Below are 22947 nucleotides of genomic sequence, written 5' to 3'. Positions count from 1 at the left end.
CTTCTGGAGGCCTGCGCTGAATATGCCCAAACCATCTCAAACGATGTTGGACAAGCTTCTCCTCAATTGGTGCTACCCCAACTCTATCTCGTATATCATCATTCCGGACTCGATCCTTCCTCGTGTGGCCACACATCCATCTCAACATACGCATCTCCGCCACACCTAACTGTTGAACATGTCGCCTTTTAGTCGGCCAACACTCCGCGCCATACAACATTGCGGGTCGAACCGCCGTCCTGTAGAACTTGTCTTTTAGCTTTTGTGGCACTCTCTTGTCACAGAGAATGCCAGAAGCTTGGCGCCACTTCATCCATCCGGCTTTGATTCGATGGTTCACATCTTCATCAATACCCCCATCCTCCTGCAACATTGACCCCAAATACCGAAAGGTGTCCTTCCGAGGTACCACCTGGCCATCAAGGCTAACCTCCTCCTCCTCACAGCTAGTAGTACTGAAACCGCACATCATGTACTCGGTTTTAGTTCTACTAAGCCTAAACCCTTTCGATTCCAAGGTTTGTCTCCATAACTCTAACTTCCTATTTACCCCCGTCCGACTATCGTCAACTAGCACCACATCATCCGCAAAGAGCATACACCATGGGATATCTCCTTGTATACCCCTTGTGACCTCATCCATCACCAATGCAAAAAGATAAGGGCTCAAAGCTGACCCCTGATGCAGTCCTATCTTAATCGGGAAGTCATCGGTGTCGACATCACTTGTTCGACAATATCAGAATCACCTAACTAAATCCAAATTGTTCAAGTTAATTAATACATCGAATATCTTTGACTATCTCCTCAAGATCACAATCAACTAACTAATTCATCAAAAATCTCATAATCCACCATAAAATTGGTTCAAGATCACGATTGCCTAACTAAATCCAAATTTTTCCAAGTTTATAAAAAAATTATTTATCCACCAATATAATAATCAAGATGCTCACCTATTAGACCTAAATTCACATAATCTACCGAACATCTTTTACTAGCACGTCAAGATCCCAATCACCTAACTAAATCTAATCAAAACCTCATAATCCACCCTAAGATTTGGTTAAAAATCACAATCACCATACTAAATCCAAATTGTTCCAAACTATATTAAATATCTGTTTATCCACCAATATAATAATTATCATGCTCGTCTACTACACCTAAAATATCATAATCACCGAACGTCCTTGACTATCTTTTGAAGACACAATCACCTAACTAAATCCAGCTAAAATCTCATAAAAGGGCAGCCCCAGTGCATGTAGCTCCTGCGCACGCAGGGTATGGGGAAGGGTCCGACCACTTTGGGTCTATTGTACGCAGCCTTTCCCTACATTTCTGTAAGAGGCTGTTTTCAGGACTTGAACCCGTGACCTCATGGTCACAAGGCAGCAGCTTTACCACTGCGCCAAGGCTCCCCTTCAACTAAAATCTCATAAATCACCGAGAAATTTGGTTCAATATCACAATCACCTAACTAAATCCAAATTGTTCAAGATTAATTAATCCACCAAACATCTTTTACTATCTCCTCAAAATCGCAATCAACTAATCAAATCTAGCTAAAATCTCATAATCCACCATAAAATTTGGTTCAAGATCACAATCGCCTAACTAAATTCAAATATCTTCAAGCTTATTAAAGATCCATTTATCCACCAATGTAATAGCCACCATGCTCGCTTACTAGACATATTAATCCATCGAACTCTTTAACTACGTTGTCAAGATCACAAGCACCTAACTAAATCCAACCAAAACCTCATAATCCATTGTAAAATTAGGTTAAAAGATCACAATCCCTACCTAAATCCAAATTGATCCAAACTAAATTAAATATTTGTTTATCTACTAATATAATAATCACCTTGCTCATTTACCATACCTAAAATCTCATAATCCACCGAACATTTTGACTATCTTTTCAAGACTCAACACCTAACTAAATCCACCTAAAATCAAATAAATCACCGAGAAATTTAGTTCAATATCACACTCACCGAACTAAATCCAAATTGTTCCCGTCGACTACGAGGCGCCTACGGTGACTTCATAAAATCTCAAGATGATAAGCCGGCTTAGTCTCTCGGGGATGCTCATAGGTGTAGGGTGTGCATGTGTGCGTTCATAGAGGCAAGTGTGTGCACGTGTATATAGCACTTGCGCTTGTACTGTGTTCAAAAAAATATTAATTAATCCACCGAACATCTTGGACTATCTCCTCAAGATCTCAATCAGCTAATTAAATTCATTTAAAATCTCATAATTCACCATGAAATTTGGTTCAAGATCACAATCGCCTAACAAAATCCAAATTACTCCAAGTTTACTAAAAATCCATTTATCCACCAATATAATAACCACCATGCTCATTTACTAGACTAGGCATAAATTCTGACATAACCCATCGAGCATCTTTGACTATCTCGTCAAGATCACAATCACCTAACTAAATCCAACCTAAACATCAAAATCCACCATGAATTTGGTTAAAAGGCCATAATCATCTAATTAAATTCAAATTGTTTCAAGCTAAATTAGAGGTCTATTCATCCACCAATATAAGTCCCCATGCTCACATACTAGACCTAAAATCTTAAAATCCACCAAACATCTTTGACATCTTCTCAAGATCATAATAACATATTTAAATCCACCTAAAATCACATAAATCATCGTGAAATTCAGTTCAATCACAATAGCCAAACGTAATTCAAATTATTAAAGGATAATTAATCCATCGAACATCTTCGAGTATCTCTTCTAGATCACAATCAACTGACTAAATCCATCTAAAATATCGTAATTCACCATGAAATTTAGTTCATGATCACAATCGCCTAACTAAATCCAAAATTTCTTAAGTTTGTTAAAAAATTACTTATTCACCGATATAATAACCACCATGCTCACCTACTAGACCTAAATTCACATAATCCACCAAACATCTTTTACTAGCTCGTCAAGATCACAATCACCTAACTAAATTCAACCAAAACCTCATAATCCACCGTGAAATTTGGTTTAAGATCTAAACCACCTAACTAAATCCTAAATGGTCCAAACAAAATTAAAGATCTATTTATCCACCAGTATAATAATCACCATGCTCATCTACCATACCTAAAATCTCATAATCAACCAAACATTTAGACTATCTTCTCAAGATTAAATCATGTGACTAAATCCACCTAAAATCTCATAATTCATCATGAAATACGGTTCAATATCACAATCACCTAACTAAATCCAAATTGTCCAAGATTAATTAATGCACCAAACATCTTTGACTATCTCCCCAAGATCACAACGAACTAAATAAATGCATCGAAAGCTTATAATCCACCATGAAATTTGGTTCAAGATTACAATCGCCTAACTAAATCCAAATTGCTTCAAGTTTATTGAAGATCCATTTATCCGCCAATACAATAACCACCATGCTCATTTACTATACATAAAGAATTTATAATCCACCAAACATCTTTGACTATCTCGTCAAAGTCACAATCACCTAACTAAATCTCCACTTCATCTCCATTTTATATAACCTTATTTTCAGAATCATACCATGGGCATTAGTGACACCCTTAGGTTTTTGTAAAACATTTATGAGTAACAAAAATTCTTCCCAAGTCCTATGATTTATGCGACTAGCATGGCTAAGCAATACTATTAAATTGCACATATGACCCACATTTATTTGTGACCACTACATGGTGAAGGAACGGTATTATCAAAGGAGGGTGTCAATATCAAGCACATAGAGCATAGCGAAACCCTAGCTAATTTACTAAGCATAAGAATGTCAAAGGGGTGTCAATATCAAGCACATAGGGCATAGCTAAACCCTAGCTAATTTACTTAATAGCAATACTAGTAAACAATACTTTATGCATGAAAAATAATTCTAAGTGTAATGCAAATATGGGTTCAACATGATCAAAGTAGGTTTCTTGCCTCGCTCAGCAAAGTCTTCAATGGTACTAGTCACTCCTCGAACGTCCTTGAATCTTTCAAAAGATAATGATTTCTACTCGTTGGAAAAATAAAATGAACACACAATCAATAAACAATATGTGCAAATGGATCCAAAATTTACATAAGTAGTATCATTGGAAAGAGGAAACTTTAGATGAATTCTGGAAGTACCCTGGATTTTAGAAAAAGAGAAATGGTATTGTGGGCCAAAGATGTACAGAAATAGCAAACGAAAATTTGACAGGACAAGACCAGGTATATGAAATCCAATCATATAATCCAAATACAAACTAGTTCCTTCTGTTTCGATATAGAAAGACCAGGTATGTTCCTGGATGTATGTATTATATTCTAATGGTATACTCCAATGGTACACATGAGACTTTTATACCAAAACAGAGGGAGCAATTCATAATTTTATCTTTCATCCATCGGTATACTCCAATGCTAACATTAGGTAGTAACAAATCTGCCTCCGGGATTGATGTGTGCAGCCCTCAAAACTAGTTACTGACACTAATTTGGCCTTATGTCAAGATAATGATCAATAGACAGTATAGCCTGCGATATATGGATAACACCACAAGCGCCGGTATGATATGTGGTGAAGACGTATAGGGTATATAAACCTCCCAATGGAAGTATGGATTTGCCAGTATTTAACTATGATTGTTCAAAGATTTCTAGTATCTTCATTAGAGAGACTACACAGATCATAGCAGCTAATAACAAAGACTGCGCAAATTACAAATATAATTTCAGATTTGTTGTGTGTCTCTGAACATCTCAGAAGCAAGCACACAATTGTATAAAGTATACAATCATGTCAAAGCCATACTGCTGCTGCTCCTAGACCACCTTGTTTTACAAGACAACCCGTTGAGATAACGTTTTGGACATGTACATTTTGACAAGAATATAGGGTATGTCATAACTAAAGAGAAGAGTTTCACAAGCAAACAATGGAAAAGGAAGGTCAAGTAGAGAAATATAAATCGAGACAAAAAATACAGTAACATAAAAAAATTGATAATTAAACCCACATAATTTTAACAACACTGCAAGAATGCAACAACCAAACGAGTAAACTCCCAAGTAGCATACCTTCCATTTGGGATATCAATCTTTTTTGTTGTACTACCACTCTGGTATCCACCACCATATGAAGAATACTGATGTGTGTTTCCTTGAGAAGAAAAGGGTGGGATGGAAGAACCATGCCTGGAAACAAAACAACAACTCATTATATTACTGATAGCTGCAGATCTGTTGAGTGAGAAGAACCTTCATGTGGACAACATAAAACAGGACAATAATGTCAGTACATAAGTAAAAAAACTAATAACATTCGGAGGTGACTGAAAATATTACTGGAAATCTCATCATCTATGTACTACATGAGATAATCAAATATTTGGCTCTGTGCCGATAGACAATCGTCAATGCAGTATGTTACCGTTTTTTGCATGTTAAAAAGGAATCACGGAAACTATTGTCACTTGTTGCATCTAGCAAACATGGGCCAGTTCCATGAGACATTGAATAAAATATTACATGATATAACAAAATCGAACTATGGATACTATTGATCATCTACACAAGATATACTTGCCAGAATTATTAACAAACTCTACTAGCCATCCTTATAAGCCCGTAATAATATTGGAGCTCATTATAAGGAGATCTAGACTCCCTAGCGAGGATAAAGGAATTGCTAGGCGTTTTCTTGTTGCCTAGATCCTAGTACGGTTAACCTTCGCCTAGGCGGGCTATTTTCTTCCACTACTTCCTAAACATATCGCTAAATCGCATGGATCGCATAGCAGTACTCAGCAGCTAAGGCCCACTTGGTGGCGAGAGAGAGAGAGAAAAGGGAGAGGGTGACGGGTGGGAGCCAGCTGTGTAGTATGTATATGTATAAATTTCATGTAGATTTGATGAGAAACTAGTGACACTATCTTTTGACTTGGGTTGGGTTTGATTTGTGGGGTACGGACAATGGCAGCATCAAGACCAACTTATTAAACAGGAACTCAACATGTATATAATTTGACTGCCATGCACATGCACATACTATATTCAAACTCGGCCTACAGGAACAACCTAAACCTCTGTTTTATTCTACACAAGAGTAATCAAACATCTAGTCATGTTAAACTCGGCGCGAAAATAACATATATACACTGAAAAATACATGTAGCTGTCGTACTTATTAAATCTTGTCACTTGCTGGGCACAAACACTGAAAGTCATATACTGTAAATTTATACAAGAATATTTTCACATGGCATAATTTTTGTTGAGCTTCTCAGGGATGAGCATGCAACTAAAAATTAATTAATGTGCAGTGTTAAGTTTCATTGTCTGCCAGGACCATCATCGTACTATTCCCAAACCAATACAATTATATTAGTAGGAGAGGGTCGATAACAGAAACTTTATATAATAATGCAGCAAGTCTGCAGCAAAATGCTGAACATCAACATGCATATGGGTAATTGGGATATTCTAATAAGCATGTACAACTACACGGACTTTAGCGTCGACTCTACTAAACCTTAGTATCAGGGACTAAACAAAAAGGAGAGAAGAAGCAGGAGAACATTAAGGAGCGTACTGTGGTTCCATGAGGTTGGCCAGTACTCCAACAAGTTGAAGATACTGAGGTGGCAGAAGCTGTGGCATGCGACATGCTAGGACTGAAGTCATGGGCACTGCGACCAGGGGTATGGTGGCACACAAGAGTTAATTAAGTAGTATGACACCAGGTCGACCTCACAGAATATCGTAGTTGTTGGAATCACACTTGCTTATATTCAACCTTTAGTTCTGATGCTTCTCAAGCCAACATACTTGCACCTGAAACATAAGTTTTATGGTAAGCTTCACATGAACATCATTTCGAAAGATGGAATATCAAAGTTAACGACATGACACATGCAATCAGCTATAGCCTTGTTATGTTCCTCACTTACACAAAATAGAGACCGTTGAGTACAATGATTCCTGTTGTGCATTGCATTTGCATCAAACACATGATGTGTACATTGTTAAGGAAATCAAAGCCTGAATTGTTTACAGAAATTTTTTATATAAACTATGAAGACTTCACCGGGAAGAGAGACTTGCCTAGAGCAAAGAATGGAGCATTCAGACACACATTGTGCCGTCTTCTCCGCTTTTCATAACGAATGCTCCCTCTAGTCAGTTCAAGTTACATGAATGAAAGCTTCTCCCTACAATGAGAATGAGATACTAAGTATAATCAACAACCAGTATAATGAATACCAATGGAAGCCATGGCTGGGCTGCAGCCTCACCATGGTCCTCCCATAACGAGCTAACTTCTTATTCCCCTACATCATTGTAATCATGAGAAATAAATTTCATATAGTGTGCATGCCATAAATTGAAGGAGAGAAATAAGACATATACATACAAGAAGAAATCTGAATCGAGCATTTCATCGAACACAAGACTCGGAAAATCTCGAGCAAAAGGGGTAATCCAGTAGCATGAAGGAGAAGCAATTACGATTGGACTGTCCTTAATGCTGAGGTGCGAGAGAGACTGAGCGGCACACACATGCACGGGCGCGAGAGGCACGCCCATGACGCCGAGGAGCAACCGGAGGTCGTAGTGGGCTGCATCAGCGCCAGCCGCCTTGCAGACACGACGACTGCGTTCGCGTGAGATTAACGAGGACCAACCGCCCCAACCTCCCCTTCCTCCCACACCGCGGCCCCCGCCATCGGCGACTCCAGCTTAAACTCCCTCCCCACGCTGCCAGGAGGGCCTCGCCTTATTGAGATGGGTGAAGACCGTGACGGGAAGCAGAGGAGGTACCATGGTGCTTATCCAGATCTTCGGGATGGTGAATGTTAGCCGTCGCTTATCCAGATCGTCGGGGCGCCGCGAGCGGGGTGGAAATGCTGGGGCGCGGCCTTAGTAGGAAAGGAGGCGCGCTGTGGCGGTGGGTGGAGCGGCTAGCGGTGGCCGCGGGAGGCGCTTGCCTGCCGGCGGCGGTGGGAATACGGCAGATCAGGGTTGGTTAGATAAATGGGCTGTCTCTTCGTCGTCAGATAAATGGGTTGCGGTGGGCAGAACAAGCCCAATTTACCAGAGGGCCCCGTTACAGGTGTTTCTATAATCCGGCGCATACCCGCTCCACTCTAGGCCGGCCCATATTTCTTTTCTTTCCTGTTTTAAACGCCCCAAAAAAGGTGCGGGCAAAAGGATTCGAACTCAGGACCCTGCGTCCGAAGGTAACAGCAGTAAAAAAGAATTCCAAATTCGAATGAACTTTTTTCAAAATCGATGAACTATTTTTCAAAATTGATGAACTTTTTTAAAAATTGTGAACTTTTTTGAAAATCAATGAATTTTTTCAGTTCGTTATATTTTTCTATTCGTGATTTGTTCTGAAATCTGTGAACTTTCAAATTTTCTTCCAAAAAAATCACGTTTTCCCAAATCTGTGTGCAATAAATAGCGCAACTTTACTTATTCTTATATCTTTCACGCTGGAAATATTCACGAGCGATTGGTTGTTCTAGTGGTTAGTCAACTGGAACAGGAACTTGATGTCGCGTGGTTGAATCCTTGTGGGAGCAACCCTTTTTAGTGGAAGATAAGGCGTGTCGTGCACCGGCCCAATAGGCGTGGCTGTTTTTTTTTCTAGAATACGCACGAGCATGCGTATCATATATTCATAGAAGAAGAGGCCAAGATGACCGATACAACGCCTTTCGGCACAATGCTACACCAAGAGGTTAGCATCCACGTCCACCATCACAACACCGACACACTACTTGCCCTGCCCAAACTCAAGCCATAAATGGCGAAGATGTAGAACACATCCGAATCCAACACCTCGGAGCACGACCTTCAAACCAAACTAGATCAACGCACCGTCCACTCTTAGTGTCTAGGAGATCGGCAAGTGAACAACAGGAGCTAGCCTAACTCGAGGAAGACATCTCAAAAGAGGCGTCGAAGATGGAGTACATTGCGCCCTGGATGCCCATGCCCACGGCAACAACCAACATGTGACAACATGTGACAAAGCCGCGTGGCCGAGGCAAACGAGGCAACCCACACCAGGTACTCCTCCATGAAAGACACTCCAAGCACCCACGCAGCGTCTCCAAGGAGAGGACGACGCCATGGTGCCGCCGCTGCCTGGCCCGGCGAACCGAGCCTGGGGTTTCCCTCGGTGCTTGATCAGGGGATGGACATGGCCATGACAACGCCTCCAGGGAGGAGACGGCGCCCACAGGCGTCATCGTTGCCCGCAGCCGCAGCAGCGCACGGATTTCTCCTGACCATGTCCATCAAGTCTCCGCATCATAGCAAACTGGGAAGGGGGAGCAAAGTTGTCACCTTGGGCCATTACCGTGGAGAGGGAAGTAGCATGTCGCTGTCGTCGAGCCATAGATCAGCCAGCAGCAACCACACGCCACCAAGATCTCGAACCACCGCGCCACCTTGTCGCACGGTTTTCCGGGGCCGCTGCCCCGGCTTCCACACTGAGGATCCATTTTCCGGAGCCGCTCCGCCACTAGCCAACACCCGCCTACCATCCATGGGCCAACACCGCCATCACCAGGACATCTTTGCACCACCTCGAGCGACGTCGTCGCGCCGCCCCCGTCCATCCATGGCACACCGCCACCACCGCGGATCCGCAGACGCCAGCCGGAGCAGCCACGCCCCAGCCCGCCTGCCATGCGCGGAGGCCTTCCATGGAAGCCGTCGTCCTGGCCGGATCTGGGAGAGCACGGACCCCCGAAACGAGGCCATCCCGTAGCCCCCACGCCGGGAACCGCCGGCCACCGCACTCCCCTGCCTCCGCGTCCCCGGGGCCGCCGCCCCGGCATGCCCGCGCCGGTCAGCCGCCATCCCCGCCCCCAGCCGATTCCAGCTGTCGCCAGCGCCACCACGAGAAGGAGCCGCCCCCGGCGCCGTTTGGCAGCGGGGGCCCGCCGCCACCGTGGCGCAAACGCCGGCGACAGCGGCGGAGAGGGAGCACCTGAGGGAGGGCTTCTAGGCGGCGGCGCGGTTGCGCCCCCGGAGTCGCCTGGAGAGCGACTCGGGAGGATGGGGAAAGGTCGACAGAGCGCTAGCTTCCTAAACCGGCGCATAAAGCGTCGTTTAGGAGCTCCCCTCCATTTCGGCCAGTATTTAACACACGCGGGAGAGGTGACTACAACCACCAGATCGGACGACCAAATATGTTCAGATCGTGAAAATGGACAGCCAGAAATGCAAATCGCTGAGAGGGCTCGCTTTAGGTGTGGTCATGCTGTTTTAACTAGACCATAGTGGCGCGTGTTACCGCGCCTGTCGGTTTTTTCTATAAAATGATAGGAATTTCTATAAATATATTAAGACATGAACCATAAAAGTAAATTTGCATTAAGATCAATAAATATCTCCAGTAATTATTTTTTGTGAGCGATTAAGTGCCTGTTCGGCAAGCGTCCTCTCCGCAGCTCAGCTCCTAGAGAGGCTGGAGTAGCTGCGGAGTGCGCCGAACGCGTTGGCTTCGTGCCTCTCCCACAGCGGAGCGGAGTGGCTTGTAGGCCATTTTTTTGGAGTTGGAAAAGTGCCGCTCCGTGCGCTTCGTTTCTGGATAGAGCTGGGAGTTGGAAAGCGGGGAGTGGACGTCTGCCGAACAGGGCCTAAATATCTCAGTAATTAAACATATAAAATTAGTTGATACTGAACGAAATAGTGCAAAGTCGGTTCGAGCCTTGTGGGTATTTAGTGCCTGTTCGGCAAGCGTCCGCTCCGCAGCTCAGCTCCTGGAGCGGCTGGAGTAGCTGCGGAGTGCGCCGAACGCGTTGGCTTCGTGCCTCTCCCACAGCGGAGCGGAGTGGCTTGTAGGCCATTTTTTTGGAGTTGGAAAAGTGCCGCTCCGTGCGCTCCGTTTCTGGATAGAGCTGGGAGTTGGAAAGCGAGGAGTGGACGTCTGCCAAACAGGGCCTTAGTTAGGACTGTCCATGGATAAATGTTCGATTTTTGTTATGCATCCTACCCGCCACCTTGTTAGCCTTTAACTCCAGGTGCATACGACCTCGCAACATGCTCTAATTTACCATTTGTAAAAAAGCACACCATTATAGTATTTCCCTGCTAATTTTTCTTGTATTTAAGCATTTACAGAGCTATAATATATTTTCTTAATAGCACAGATTAACACCTCTTGAAGAATCAACAATCCAAACAATATACCAGTTTAGGGGGTATTCCTAAATTATGAACCCAAAATTTTAGGATGATTCTTAGTCTTCACACCATGTATATTCATAGTAACTCACCACAAATACTTCACTCCATATATATTCAGATAACTTTACTCCATATTCAGATAATTCACATGACACAAATTTTGAGTATATGGCACGACAGTTGGTGAGTGCAAGTCTGTTTCATCAACCAATGCTACCTGCAGATTTTCAACCTTACATGAGGTAAAAGATATGGACCAAACATATAATTATTGGCAGTGGGATTCCTTACCCCTAATCAACCATTAGTTGGAAAGCCTATAGAAAAAAACACTAGGGCAGAGAGGAAAGTAATTTGATAAATTTGGAAGAAAAATATAATTCTGTCACTACATAGTTAATGATTTCTGTTGTGAGAATCCTTTTTTGCTTATAGTTTCAGCTATTTGTTCTGCTATAGATAGGAAAGTAGAAAAGGCACCTCAAGTTTCAGACTGTCCCAAACTTATGCAAGTTATGCAACAAGATATCTTCCTGCAAAAAAAGCAACAAGATATTACACTTTTTGTGTATATATAAAGTCAGGATAAATAATTAAGAAGGAAATATATCTTATAAGGTTTGTTCACAATTACCATCAAGAAGGTCGCCGAGTTTCCTTCTGCTCACATAACACCCTGAAACAATTCTTCTAGAGCCCTGTATTTTTTTTCACAGACGTAAACCACCCACAGTTGGTCTCATGGCTGACAGGCTATTGGCAAATAGAGGATCCGAAGAAAACAGTAAGGACTTTTGAGCCATTGAATCCAACACCCTGCAGTAATATAATCAAATCTCGACTGGAATTAGTACGGCAAGATATAGCCTCGTGCATGATATTATACTCCACATCAAGAAAATGGTGAATCAAGGAGAAGTTGATGTATATGCCAAGTAGAGTAGGAAAAATTATAATGCCTTGTTCATCACACTGCCAAAACATTATGAAAAGTAAGAATCTTCCTGTCTTTTTAGATCGAACATAATTAAGCTTAGTCTCAATCATTGATCAGAAATTCAGAAGTGATGTGAGATTCTCACCTGACAGAAAAAAGGTTGTCGTGGGACAAATCAAGAAACCTATTATCCCAGTTTTAAATCAATCCAGAAGTAAATCAAGCAACAACGGACTGACCTTGTTTGAGGATGCAACCAGAACCACCGTCCGTTGCACATAGAGAAGGATATCGTAGGCAAAAAGGAGTGTGCCGGCAGCAGACAACAATGTTGGAGCAGATGATGCCAGCTTGCAGCCTTGGAGTGAATCCAAGCTGCAAAGCCAATGGAGGCCGGGAAAGTCGTCGAGCGTCAGGACCAGGAAAGGCATGAGGAATCAGGAATTCAAAATCTAAGTAGAGAAATTACATATAATGAACCAAAGAATATAAATAGGCTTATACGAAGTAAGGAGAACATAGGGAATCAGGCCACTAATTGATGCACCACCATCGAACTTGACCAGGGAACAGACCGGCGACACAATCAAATCATACAGGAAAGGGGGAGCGTCGGGAGACGAAGTATATATACACACCTCCATTAATTGCCGTCGGCGAGTGGCGCACATCACCCGCGATGAATTCTCCATTGAACTGACAATTGATTGCCTCCTTCAATCCCGGCAAATCCGTTTCACTGGTATGGCTCACGAACAGTCCACCACCGCTTCGCCTGATCGCATCTACCCGCGTAGGAGGCTAGAACCTGCTTGGTCGCATGGTTCGCTGCGTCTGCGTGACAGGCAAGGCCGCGTGATCGCATCGCCAAGCTTGGCTCGCGGTCGCTATGCGGGTCTTCATTCATGTCCACCGTACATCACCATGCCAGGGTTGCGGTCGAGCGAGCGTAATAAGGGTCGTGTAGAGGCCTGTTCTTTTCCTCTTTTTTTAGGCAAACTCGTAGCCTGTTCTTTTCCTCTCGCTACAGATAAGGGTCGTGTAGAGGATGGGAAGTTGGCCAAGTAGGCCCAAAATAACATCAGTGGCCCAAAATTGTCACCGAAGTAGCGTCCCAGTACGGACAGCGGCCCACGCGGGATTAAAAGCCAGTCGGACGGCCAAAAATGCGTACAAGTGATGATCCAACGGTCTCAACGCAGATAGCCTGGGATGGCCGGAAAAGTGTTCGGTTATAATGTTTCTAAATAATAAATTTCAGACTTTCTCAAACAAAATAGTTTGCCTGAATAAAAACGCATCATGTTTGTTTCATGGGATTCCTCACATCTAGAATCAAGATTGTGCACAAGTGCCAAAGCAAGCGTCCACAACATTAGAAGATTATATTTAGGACGTGACTCGTCGGCACCCGTTGGCTAGATTGTCGATCAGGGCACACACCCGTAAAAGGAAACCCCCTGCCAGCTGTCATATGTAAAAAGGAAAGGGTTGTCCCCGCGCCCCCGCAACAGAAAAAGATTCGGTCCCCACCAAAATCAAGGACTGAATCAAAACGTAGTTGGACGTCGCTGTCCAAACTAGCGTCCACCCTACGCTAACGCTCACGCAACATCATACCTACACAAACCATCTGGACCCTTTTCCCTGCTTCTCCTTCTTCCTCCACCTCGATTGCCCCCAAGGACGCCATTGTTACTGGATCCATAGCTCCATGGCTATAGCTGAAGTTTGACCCAGCCCCAAAATCCATAACAGCACCTTTCAGAAAACTCTTGCCCCCCACCCCTCCCCCATAGGCCCTGCCCCTCTCATACTTCTGCTGGTATGTAAAATCTTCCTCCTTTCCCTCATGGGCTCCCTCATTGCTGCAGGAAAAAAAGAATGATAAAACATAGGGAAAATAGAGGAGGATGCATATAATTGTAGACAAGTTCCATCCACAGGATTAGCAAGTCAAAATAGATCTGCAAGCAGGTTTGGTTTCCCGCCCTAAGATCACACGATTTGTTAGGGGGCAAAGGAATGAGAAAACATAGGGAAATAGAGGAGCATGCATATAATTGTAGACAAGTTGCATCCACAGGGTTGGCAAGTCAAAATAGATCTGCAAGCAGGTTCTGTTTTCCCTCAAACAGCACAACATTTGTTGGGATGTATGCAATTACACTAGTTTCTCATCGAGCAAATTGATGTTGCAATCTAGGCAATAACAATGTTAATTTCGAGTAGATAATGTGTTTAGCTAACAAGACTTTGACATTTTCAGGTCTCGGGCAAGTTCATACATAGGGGTGACAACTCTAAATTGATTTGTAAGCAGGTTCTGTTTTGCAGGAAAAATAACATACCCAGCCACCCCCTCCTAGTTTCCCATGAATTATCAGGTGTATTGTGTTAAAAAAACAAGTTGTTATTGCAAAACTAGGCAAATAACAATGTTAATTCAACCATCTTAATTTTCATGAATGAAAACAGGCAAGTTGTGTTGTAATAAAAGTACATTTTGAATTGAAATGGAAAAAAAAGAACATGTTCACTACTACAAAAAAAGATGTAGGGCAAAGATATAGTATAAAAATACCTAGTAAGTTGCTTTCTCTTGGAATTCGTCTTTCTTCATTTACCTGCTGATTTTTGTAACATTGATAATGAAACTATGGTTTCCAAAAAAAAGCATATAGTGTAACAACTATTATAGAAGTGGGATAGAAGTTTTATGAAGTGACAAAAAAGCACTACAAGGACAAACCCCTGATCGGGTCTAGAACACACGAATCAAGTCTAGAAACAAATGTGCAACTCCTATGAAAAAATGAGACATAATTCTCCTATAGTTTTTTACTTCCTTCATAAAGATGCACAGTTCCGCTACAACTTCTACAGTTCTGCCACATCTTTAGTCTTCATATTCCTACAAAACACAAAAAAAGCAAAAGAATGTAGTTCAAACTAAAAGAATGATATGGTCTCACTTTTGTAACCTGAAAGTCAATCATTTCTGTAAGTTGAAAAAAATATGGTGCGATTCCATAAATGAATTTGCTCATATTTTATTATGCTTTTGCAGCTAGAGTTGCCTTGAATATTATTGTTAGTTGCCTTTAAATCACCGTCTTTTTCTTGCTTTTTCAGGTTTGAAAATGATTGACCTGAATGAGTTGCCTGATGATACAAACTGTGAAGTGCCTAGTGCAGATGGCGTGGGAGTTCAAGACCCCATGTACTGCACGCAACCTGCTGCCCCACAAACTGGTGGAGAATATAATGAATCTGTTGCTGAATCTCCTAATCCCGAAATTTCCCAACATACTGCTGCCCAGTCTGACGAAGCCATCCATGCAAATAGTGACACTTTTAATGACACAACTACAGTTGGTGAAACAGGGGGAACTATTGCACAAGGAGGTTTGGGAATAGATAATGATGATGAAGCTTGGTCCCAGTCGAGAGAACCTTTCATAGGCATGAGGTTCGATACTCTTGAGGGTGCCCAACAACACTACAATGCCTATGATCTCCGCCTTGGGTTTTCAATCAAGATGGACACACCTCGAGGAAATCTTCTTTTACTGGCCAGCTGGAAAATCAACAGTTTGTTTGGAACAAGTTTCGAAAAGCAAAAGTTGACGATGGAGGTGCAAAAGTTGCCCCTACCCTAGATGAGCTTCAAGATATTTGTGAAAATGCAGATGACGATGATGCACATGATGACATAGTTTTCATTGATGATCAGTGTGCAAAGAAGAAGAGAAGAAAGAAACGAAAACGAGATACAATAGTGCAGACAGGGTGCAAGGCAATGATGGTTGTGAAGCTAAAGGATGGTCGGTGGGAAGTGATGTCGCTTGAAGCTACGTCGGTATTTCCCTAAAGAGGAAGGGATGATGCAGCACAGCGGCGGTAGGTATTCCCCTCAGATATGAAACCAAGGTTATAGAACCAGTAGGAGAACCAAGCAACACAACGTAAACAACTCCTGCACACAAATAACAACTCCTCGCAACCCGACGTGTAAAAGGGGTTGTCAATCCCTCTCGGGTAACGGTGCCAGAAATTGGTGCGTGATGAGAGAAAGTTGTAATAGATTGAATAAATATATTGCAAATAAAATAAAGTGCAACAAAGTATTTTGGGGTTTTTGGATTAATAGATCTGAAAATAAAAGCAAATAAAAGTATATCACAAAGGCAAATAATATGAGAAAGAGACCCAGGGGCCGTAGGTTTCACTAGTGGCTTCTCTCGAGAAAAATAGCAAACGGTAGGTGAACAAATTACTGTTGGGCAATTGATAGAACTCCAAATACTCATGAAAACATCCAGGCAATGATCATTATATAGGCTTCACGTCCAAGATTAGTAGACCGACTCCTTCCTGCATCTACTACTATTACTCCACACATCAACCGCTATCCAGCATGCATCTAGTGTATTAAGTTCATGGAAAAATGGAGTAATGCAATAAGAATGATGACATGATGTAGACAAGATCTATCTATGTAGAGATAGACCCTATCGTTTTATCCTTAGTAGCAACGATACATACGTGTCGGTTCCCTTTCTGTCACTGGGATCAAGCATCGTAAGATCGAACCTGCTACAAAGCACCTCTTCCCATTGCATGATAAATAGATCAAGTTGGCCAAACAAAACCCAAATATCGGAGAAGAAATACGAGGCTATAAGAGATCATGCATAAAAGAGATAAAAAAACTCAAATACTTTCATGGATATAAAAAAGATAGATCTGATCATAAACTCAAAGTTCACCGATCACAACAAACACACCACAAAAGAGTTGCTTCATATGGATCTCCAAGAGACCATTGTATTGAGAATCAAGAGAGAGAGAGATGAAGCCATCTAGCTACTAACTACAGACCCGAAGGTCTACAAAGAACTACTCACGCATCATCGGAGAGGCACCAATGGAGGTGGTGAACCCCATCTGAGATGGTGTCTAGATTGGATCTGGTGGTTCTGGACTCTGCGGCGGCTGGATGAATATTTCGTCAACTCCCCTAGGGTTCTGGAAATATTGGGGTATTTATAGAGCAAAGAGGCGGTCCGGGGGGCACCCGAGGTGGGCACAACCCACCAGGGCGCGCCTGGGCGTTGTGCCTCCCTCGGGGCACCCCCCAGGCGCAGCCAGGGCCCGTTGTGTTCCTTTTGGCCCATAAAAATTCTCCGTAAAGTTTCGTGGCATTTGGACTCCGTTTGATATTGATTTTCTGCGATGTAAAAAACATGGAAAAAACAACAACTGGCACTTGGCACTATGTCAATATGTTAGTACCAAAAATGATATAAAATGACTATAAAATGATTATAAAACATCCAAGATTGATAATATAACGGCATAGAACAATAAAAAATTATAGATACATTGGAGACGTATCAACATCCCCAAGCTTAACTCCTACCCGTCCTTGAGTAGGGAAGTGATAAAAACATAATTTTTGACGTGGAATGCTGCCTAACTTGTCATATCATATTTCTTTCTTTATAGCATGGACATTTGGACTTTTATATTGTTCGAAGCAATAGTCTAGTTTTGACATGATAATTTAAATACTCAAGCATATCAACAAGCAACCATGTCTCTCAAAATATCAATGCTAAAATAAGTTATCCCTAGCTCATCATGCTCAACCATTGATCCATTCATGAAACACACTCGCATATTAGCTATGTCCAATACTCAAGTACGATCATATTGCCTCCTAGTTGGTGCTTTTATAAGAGAAGATGGAGACTCAAAATAAAAATTGCATAAAGTAAAAGAAAGGCCCTTCGCAGAGGGAAGTAGGGATTTGTAGAGGTGCCAGAGCTCAAAGCGAAAAACTTAGAGATAAAAAACATTTTGGGAGGTGTATCCATCTCACCAACGAAAACGTCTTAGAGTTCCCAATACTTTCCATGCTTAGATATATCATAGCGGTTCCTAAATGGAAAATAAAGTTTTCTCCTTTTCCACCATACTTTTACTTTCCATGGCTAGCCGTATCCACGATTGCCCTCCATACTAACACTTTCCAAGAAATTTATTATTTGACAACATAAATAAAATTCATTTTTTTGCATTTTGGGACTGGGCATCCCTAATACCTTTGCCTTACTCTCGTGCAATGACAAGTGAATAAACACTCATCTTGAGAATAACACATCTAGCATGGAAAATATTAGCCACCCCTCACCGCTCTGAGAGCGAAACAAACACACAAAAGAGAAGTTTATTTTTGAAAATTAGAGATGGCACATGCAAATTTGCTTAGAACGACAAAAGAATACCTCATATAGGTAGATATAGTGGACTCATGTGGCAAAACTAGGTTAAAGGTTTTTGGATGCACAAGTAGTGATCATACTTAGTGCAAAATGAAGGCTAGTAAAAGATTGGGAAGCAACCAACTAAGAAACGAATAATCTCATAAGCGAGAATTAAGCATAACTAACACCAAATAATGCACCAAAAGTAGGATATAATTTCATTGCATAACTATTGACTTTCATGCTTGCATAGGGAATCACAAACCTTAACACCAATATTCTTACTAAAGCATAATTACTCATCAAGATGACTCACATCATCATATCTCAAAACTATTACTAAGAATCAAGTTTATTTTGTCCAATGATCTTCATGACAGTTTTTATTATATCCTTCTTGGATATCTACCACTTTGGGACTAACTTTCATATGTTGCTTTTGACAAGCTCAAACAAATATAAGTGAAGATCACGAGCATAATATTTCTTTCTCTCAAATTAATTTAAGTGAAGCAAGAGAGAATTACTTGAAAAAATTACTAACTCTCAAATAAATCTAAGTGAAGCAAGAGAGCAATTCTACAAAAACACTAAGCACACCATGCTCAAAAATATATAAGTGAAGCACTAGAGCAAGTCCATAGCTCATAAAAATTTAAGTGAAGCATAGAGAGCAATTCTAACAAGTCATGACATAATTTTGGCTCTCTCAAATAGGTGTATCCAGCAAGGGATCAAGACTTAAAACAAAAAATAAAACAAGCAAAGACTCATATCATACAAGACGCTCCAAGCAAAACACATAGTATGTGACGAATAAAAATATAGTTTCGAGTAAAATACCGATGGTTGTTAGAAGAAAGAGGGGATGCCACTCGGGGGCATCCCCAAGCTTAGTTGGCTGCTCATTTTTGTATAATAGCTTGGGCTGCCGGGGCATCCCCAAGCTTAGGCTCTTATACTCCTTATTCCTTCATCCATCGTAAGATAACCCAAAACTTGAGAACTTCAATCACACAAAACTCAACAAAACCTTCGTGATATCCGTTAGTATAAGAATAATAAATCACTAGTATAAGTGTTGTATTAAACCAATTCATATTTTGTTTTTGTATTATATCTACTGTATTCCAACTTTTCTATGGCAAAAACTCATCAAAGAAAACCATAGAGCCATCGAAATAAGCACACAACACAAAGAAAACAGAATCTATCAAAACAGAATAGTCCGTAACAATATGACTATTTCGAATACTTCTGTAACTCCAAAAATTCTGAAAAATTAGGATGACCTGAGAAATTTGTATATTGATCTACTTCAAGTGGAATGGGTATTTTATTGCTCTCTGGTAAAAAATGATAATTATTTTCATGAGCACAAAAGTTTTTGTTTTTTCAGCAAGATCAAACAACTATCACCCAAAAAGATCCTAAAGGCTTTACTTGGGACAGACACTAATTAAAACATAAAAACACAATAATAACAGTAGAATAATTGTGCTAACACACAAAAATAGAAAGCAAAAAGCAAAAATAAATTTTATTCATTGGGTTGCCTCCCAACAAGCACTATAGTTTTACGCCCTTAGCTAGGCATAAAGCAAGGATCTAAGTTTTGTCATCCTTCTTCTTAACCTTCTCAGAGGTGTTTTCATCATGGGGTTTTGTAAACACAACATAAAACATATTATCCATAGAAACCTTAGCATTCCTAAGTTGATGTTTATCATAACCTTTTTGATTCCCCGCAACAATCCAAGAATAATGTTGATTAACATTATTGAAAACCCGTTGGATTATATCTAGAACGGGGACTTCCTTTTTAAGATTCTCATCAAAGATTTTATTATCCCCAAGCAAATGTCTTAAAGCATAGTCACTATTGTAAATAATTTCATCTATCATAGGTTTTTCAGGATTCATACCATAAAAATCAAAGATTTCCCTAGCTTTCCCGTATTATGTAATCAAATTCATTCATAACGACAAGAGTGGCCAACCTTTTAGCTCTAGGACTCTTTATAACAGGAAGCTCAAAAACAATATTTGCAAAGTAGGATGGGTATGAATAAATTTACTTTCAATTTTTAGAACTAGTGCTGAAATAACATCTCCCTAAGATCTAGTAGTTTTAAGTATAGGAGCATCATCAAGACTTAGATTCCCAACACAATTGAAAAATTCCTGGATACATTCTTTTCCCATAATGTTCCCTTGCCCCAAGATAAAAAATTTAGCATCCAGATTGCCCGTACGTCCAATCTTAGGAATAAGGCCATCATCTGTTGGTGCCATACCGAAATCACTCATGATTGCAAGCAAAGGATAGATCTGACGAGAAAACGGCGAACGGAAAAGAGGGGCGAATAAAACGGCAATTTTTTGTGAAGTGGGGGAGAGGAAAACGAGAGGCAAATGGAAAATTATGTAAATTACAAGGAGATGAGACTTGTGATTAGGAACCTGGTATATGTTGAAGATCCTCCCTGGCGACGGTGCCGGAAATTCCTCTTGATGTCTCTTGAAGCTACGTCGGTATTTCCCCAAAGAGGAAGGGATGATGCAGCACAGCGGCGGTAGGTATTTCCCTCACATATGAAACCAAGGTTATCGAACCAGTAGGAGAACCAAGCAACACAACGTAAACAACCCATGCACACAAATAACAACTCCTCGCAACCCGACGTGTAAAAGGGGTTGTCAATCCCTTTCGGGTAACGATGCCAGAAATTGGTGCGTGACGGGAGAAAGTTGTAATAGATTGAATAAATAGATCGCAAATAAAATAAAGTGCAGCAAAGTATTTTTGGGTTTTTGGATTAATAGATCTAAAAATAAAAGTAGATCGCAAAGGCAAATAATATGAGAGAGACCCGGGGGTCGTAGGTTTCTCTAGTGGCTTCTCTCGAGAAAAATAGCAAATGGTGGGTGAACAAATTACTGTTGGGTAATTGACAGAACTTCAAATACTCATGACGATATCCAGGCAATGATCATTATATAGGCATCATATCCAAGATTAGTAGACCGACTCCTGCCTGCATCTACTACTATTACTCCACACATCGACCGCTATCCAGCATGCATCTAGTGTATTAAGTTCATGGAAAAACGGAGTAATGCAATAAGAACGTTGACATGATGTAGACAAGGCCCTTGAGCCAATACCGTCAAGATACTACCGCGCTGATGAACTAGACCGACCACCACGTGGGCGAGATAAAGGGGCTACTTATGCCGAACACCAGCCCCTACCACCTCACCATCGAGGCAAAGAGGTAGCAGCTCTGGGCTATAACTACGACTTAAGCCAGGACCTAGACAATAGAGCTGGTCAGGCCAGATTAATCTATGGATCAAGGGGGCGAGCCCCAACGCAAGACGACGGCCATCAAGCCTGGCGCGATAGGCATAACCTCACCCGGGCCGAAAACCGAATACGGATGTCATCCGAACTCCATCGCGACGTTCCCTGTTATAGAGGTGCCACACACCCCTTATGCTTCACCGATGAGGTAATGCAGCACCAGTTCCCAGAAGGGTTTAAACCCGTAAACATTGAAGCATATGATGGAATGACGAATCCCGCAGTATGGATTGAAGACTTTCTCCTCCATATTCACATAGCTCGCGGTGATGATCTCCACGCCATCAAATACCTCCCCTTAAAACTGAAGGGACCAGCATGACACTGGTTAAACAACCTCCCAGAGAGCTTCATTGGTAACTGGGAAGATCTGGAGGATGCCTTTAGAGACATCTTCCAAGGCACCTATGTCCGGCCCCGGACGCTGATGACCTTAGTCATATAGTTCAGCAACTCGGAGAGTCAGCCTGCAAACTCTGGACTAGGTTCTTAATTAAAAAGAACCAAATCATCGACTGTCCGGACACCGAAGCCCTCGCGTCCTTCAAACATAGCGTCCATGACGAATGGCTCGCCTGACACCTCGTCCAAGAAAAGTCGAAGTCCATGGCAGGCCCTACCGCACTTATGACCCACTTTTGCACGGGAGAAGACAGCTGGTTAGCTCGTAGAAGCAACAATACCAGCGACCCAGGAACCTCCGAAGCCAGAGACGGCAATGTGTGACGCCCCTGATTCAATCATACACTAATCATACACGCAAATGTGTACGATCAAGATTAGGGACTCACAGGAAGATATCACAACACAACTCTAGCCACAAATTAAAATAATACAAGCTTTATATTACAAGCCATGGGCCTCGAGGGTACATAAGCTCGAATACAAATGAGTCAGTGGAAGCAGCAATATCTGAGTACAAACATAAGCTAAACAAGGATGCCTTAAGAAGGCTAGCACAAACCAACATCGATCAAAAAGGCAAGGCCTCCTGCCTGGGACCTCCTAACTACTCCTGGTCTTCAGCGGCATCCACGTAGGAGTAAGCACCCTCGGGGTAGTAGTAGTCGTCGGTGGGGTCGTCTGGATCCTAGGCTCCACCACCTAGTTGCGACATTCGAGAAGAATGGAAAAGGGGAAAAGAGGGAGCA

At 41.8% G+C, this 22947-nt stretch overlaps 1 long non-coding RNA gene across 1 annotated transcript; it reads right to left on the bottom strand.

Moving 5' to 3' along the window:
* Window positions 1-2341: 2341 nt before the first annotated feature.
* On the bottom strand, window positions 2342-6996 carry LOC123088129 (uncharacterized). Its single transcript, XR_006441710.1, has 4 exons — window positions 6963-6996; window positions 6605-6846; window positions 5092-5208; window positions 2342-4039 (listed from the first exon to the last, which is right to left on the bottom strand). It is a non-coding gene; the product is annotated as an uncharacterized lncRNA (long non-coding RNA).
* Between the last annotated feature and the right edge of the window lie 15951 nt (window positions 6997-22947).

This window comes from Triticum aestivum, chromosome 4A (genome assembly GCF_018294505.1).
Source record: "Triticum aestivum cultivar Chinese Spring chromosome 4A, IWGSC CS RefSeq v2.1, whole genome shotgun sequence".
Classification (NCBI taxonomy): domain Eukaryota; kingdom Viridiplantae; phylum Streptophyta; class Magnoliopsida; order Poales; family Poaceae; genus Triticum; species Triticum aestivum.
This window is presented reverse-complemented; position numbering and strand designations above follow the sequence as displayed.